Here is a 5,000-nt window from a genome sequence, read left to right as displayed (position 1 = left end):
TCTGCATTTCCCATTACCCTCTGTTGCTTCTTTCCAATGAACCCCATATTCTTTGGTAGCTTCAATTTCAAGTCAATGGTCCCTTTGGTGGGCTAGTTCCATATGGATAGGGTCCATCTTTCTGAAATAAGAATAATAATAATAATAATAATAATAATTAATAATAATAATAATAATAATAATAATAATAATAATAATATAATAAAATTTAATTTGAATAAATAAACTGTGAGTGAAGTGATAAATACATTACTGCAGGATTGGAGTTTCCTCCCACTGAATAAACATGAGCTAACTCTTTTGAAATGTTAAGTGAGGCCTAAGTTTGAAAATTTGAATTTCTATAATTGCTGCGGGACATTTCCTGACTTGCTTTCCTCACAAAATCTCCAGAGAGAGTCCTTTTGTTTACATTTTGAAAGGAGACAAGTAAAATATTTTCACATTTTTTTATGTTTCACGGTAGACTATAAAAATTTAAAACGCAAGTCATTCAGTACAACACTCGAAGGATAAGACCCCTTTTATTTTGGTATGTTCTCCTTGTTAGGAAACCCATAGTCTGATTTTTTACAAAAAGAAAATATTTTTAGAGGAGAATTCGTGAAAGACAAGGCAAGCCGTATAATTGTTATCGTACGTCAGTTTAATCTCAACAGAATATGCTAAAGGTGATATATACAGAACATTTTCGTCAGAGATTCGCGAAACGACGTCATTATGTTCTCTACCAACCCGTCACTATAAATCAAAAGGGAGTGACGTAGATGAAAGTGGGATTCGTAAGGAAATTGGAGGTTGTGTCAGAGGTAAGGGCTGCAAATTGGCATGGTGATCATCCACCCTCCAATCGTCAAACATAACAAATTGCAACTCCTCTAACCCTAGTAGTTTTTCTTTTTCAGGAGGCATGGCACGCACCCTCACTCTACCGCATCAGGTGAGAAACTGAAACGCTACTGGTCATACCTGATGGTTTTATACAGCATTATACGTTGTACAGAAAACTCGATTGCTCCGTAGAAACTTCGGCGCATATTTTACTTGTGTTTCTTGAAATGAATCTTTCCTGCGCGAAAGCATTGTTGGGGAAGTTATATCTGCAGAGCCTGAGGTTAGAGTGGAATGGAAGGTCGTTGTTACGAAATTTGCGACCGCAGAGGCGAGCGCTCTCCTTATCAGTGACGGCTTTCAAGCTAGTAAAGTTAGTTATCTTTCGAGAGAGAATATTAGATTTTTCTTTGTGGGGAAAGGATTGGAGGGGGGAGCTTAAAGGAGTGGATGAAGGCTAGGATTGAATACTGAAGGAAGATAGAAGAATTCTGTGTGTGTGTGTGTGTGTGTGTGTGTGGTAGTGCTAGAGTTGCTATAAATTAGAGCGTTTTCCGTCTTTGTCTTATCAAAGTAAACCGTTTGGTAATTTTACAGTGAATAAGGAGGAGGAGCAATGGATATTTCGCTCTTCCTGCCAGTTACATAATTCAAGGCTTAGTTTTATTATTATTATGTTAATCTTATTATTATTATTTTTATTATTACTATTATTACTTACTTATTATTTTTTTTTTTTTTTTTTTTTTTTTTGCTCTATCACAGCTCCATCCAATTCGACTGGGTGGTATTTATAGTGTGGGGTTCCGGGTTGCATCCTGCCTCCTTAGGAGTCCATCACTTTTCTTACTATGTGTGCCGTTTCTAGGATCACACTCTTTCTGCATGAGGCCCGGAGCTACTTCAGCCTCTAGTTTTTCTAGATTCCTTTTCAAGGATCTTGGATCGTGCCTAGTGCTTCTATGATTATGGGTACGATTTCCACTGGCATATCCCATATCCTTCTTATTTCTATTTTCAGATCTCGATACTTATCCATTTTTTCCCTCTCTCTCTCTTCAACTCTGGTGTCCCATGGTATTGCGACATCAATGAGTGATACTTTTCTTCTTGACTTTGTCAATCAACGTCACGTCTGGTCTGTTTGCACGTATCACCCTATCCGTCCTGATACCATAGTCCCAGAGGATCTTTGCTTGATCGTTTTCTATCACTCCCTCAGGTTGGTGCTCGTACCAACTTATTTTAGTTATTATTATTATTATTATATTATTATTATTATTATTATTATTATTATTATTATTATTATTATTATTATTATTTTTATTATTATTAAACCTGTTCATATGGAACAAGTTTACAAGGGAACAATGACGTGAAGAGGAATAAACAGAAATATTTTGAGTCTATATAATTAAACGAAATTGATTGATAAATAGTAAATTTATCTCCTTTATCATGGCATTTAATGACACCCCTTCGCATCATTTGACATAATATTCAGATCACCAAAATAACTATTAACACATTACCGTGAAAGAGGAGACTTGATGACATTTTACGCATGTAAATCGATATTTTCCTCTTCATTAACAGGAAAGTCTAAAGACTCCACGTTATAGAGCAGTGGGTTGTTTGAATGGCATTCCATAATGAAAGAGTGAAAAATGATATCAGTTCGCGCTCATTCTTCATCCAAGGAAAAAATGAAAGCGAACGAGAAAGCCTCACGATATATTGCGGAATTTTTTTCCCCCTTCGCCTCAGTTATTTATTAGTAACCGTCTGTATTACCACCTTCGGTCGCAGCGGAGGCAAATAAAACTTAGCCAGCATTTGTTTAATTCTGTTTATAGAAGTCGAGCGTGAATGATACTAATGGCCCAGGGAAACGGTTCCTAATATGAAAGATATATGTGAATGAGCTAAAGTAAATTCTCTCAGCCTCCTTATCGGTCGACGCGAATGACCTTCGACCTGAGATTAAAGGTCATTCGTTAACTTGGAGAGCGACAACCTTACCTGATGAATATCGAATATCATCAGTTTTCGATCAGACAATTTGAATCCGAGCTTCATTTTCTATCGGGAGCTGGCCTTTCAGACCTCAGACAGTTCAAAGCATATTTCTCGATTGTTTTTTTTTTTTTTTTTTTTTTTCTTTTAGTTTTCTGTCAAAGAAAACTGTTGTGATGGCTATTTGTTTCACCGCGTCGGCACTTTTTTTATCAGCACTCAGATCTTAAAAGCTACTGAGCCTAGAGGGCTGCAAATTGGTATGTTGATCATCCACCCTCCAATCATCAATTGTCCCAATGCAGCCCTGTAGCCCTCAGTAGGTTTTTATTTCATTTGAGCTTAAGGTTAGCCATAATCGTAGTCTGTAGCGTTGTAGGTTCCATAAACACAGGCCAACACCGGGTGGCGGCTGAAAGTTTCATGGGTGGTCGGTTAAAAGCTCATTGGACGTGGCTGCAAGCTTCATACAGCATTATACGCCACACAGAAAACTCGATGGCGCGGAGAAACGTCGGCGCATTTTTTTCCTTGTTTACACATTCATTTTTCTTCGCAACTAATCTGGGCACTGCTCAGCAGATAGTACACTCATTGCCGTAGATGTTGAAAGATTCCTTTGACAAAAGAAAACTTTTGTGAGGTATGAAAGTCAGTCAAGGCCTGTATAAATTTGATCCATTAATTTTCCCTCCCTCTCTCTCTCTCTCTCTCTCTTTTATGAATGCCAAAATATCTTTTAGAAGCTTCGTGAAATTAAAGTCAATGGCCCCTGTGGTAGGCTTGTTCCATATGTATAGGGCTCCACTTCTGATTAATAATAATAATTATGATGATACTAATAATAATAATAAAATAATAGAGTACTTAGGAAGCAGACCCTCTCTCAAATTATACTTTAATAAAAGTAATTGCTACTTCAGCAGCGTTACACTTGTAGAGATCTTCACTATTCTACGAATAGCGGCTTTTTCCTTGCTACTTAACAGGCTAGTACCATAGTCATCAAAGTCATTAACGAAGAGGCCAAACCTTACGGCCTCACTGGTAATGAAAAATAGTACGGCTCCATCGACGGATAAAGAGGTTGTATCTGATATAGTATTACAAGTTTGTGTCTGTGCTGACGAGCAATGTCAGTCCCCCAAAAATGCTATATCAGGACACACAACCACTACACTCAAACGTCGCATGCAGGCCCACAGAAACCAAGGTGCTATACCACAATAAAAAACCATCCTTACAAGAAATTCTCACAAACACCAAAATAATACTCAAGGAAGGCAAACTACAATCGTTTGTTGATATCGGAAAGCCGTAGCATCGCCATGCAACGCCCAAACCTTAACATCCAACGCGAGGCAGACCGATCTTTGCCCTCGTGTAGGAGGGAGGGCAGCCCTTCAACCGCGTGGAACAAGACCACCACCACACGCGGGACAGGAGCGCGCACACTAACATTTTGTTAATTTAAACATATATGTAATTGATATATATTTATGTAAAATTGTATATAACTTACTTTCAACTTTTGATATAATTTCTGTTAACATATTTATTATTAATTTTTTGTCTTATTTTATTTATGTTTCACTATAGTCTTTTGTAAATATTTAAAACTAGGAATACTCCTGGCAATTGTACTACCTTTCCGTCCTCATGACGTCACAAAACGCATGTAGGCTCATATTTGTATAGTACGCTTGATAACGTCAATACGTATAGGTTGACGAAACAGCTGTCGCGTTTTTGTTTTTGTAAAAATACTGGAGTAAATGGAAGAACCCCATTATGTGTCCATTAGTAACCTGAACAATGAAGTGAAGAAAATAATTAGAAAATATGGAATCAATTTCAAAAAAGCTGGTAAAACAGTGAAAAAAGCCATTCTATTCAATGAATGTTGTATCCGTGAAAAAAATGTTGCTCTAGAAGTAATATATATATATATATATATATATATATATATATATATATATATATATATATATATATATATATAATATATATATATATATATATACAATATATATATATATATATATATATATATATATATATATATATATATATAAAAACAAAATGTAACGGCTGAGAGAGAGAGGGATAGGAAGGGGGAGGGAGAGAGAGAGAGAGAGTATATTCGCAATGTG

The sequence above is a fragment of the Macrobrachium nipponense genome, chromosome 5 (genome assembly GCF_015104395.2).
Source record: "Macrobrachium nipponense isolate FS-2020 chromosome 5, ASM1510439v2, whole genome shotgun sequence".
Classification (NCBI taxonomy): Eukaryota; Metazoa; Arthropoda; class Malacostraca; order Decapoda; family Palaemonidae; genus Macrobrachium; species Macrobrachium nipponense.
This window is presented reverse-complemented; position numbering follows the sequence as displayed.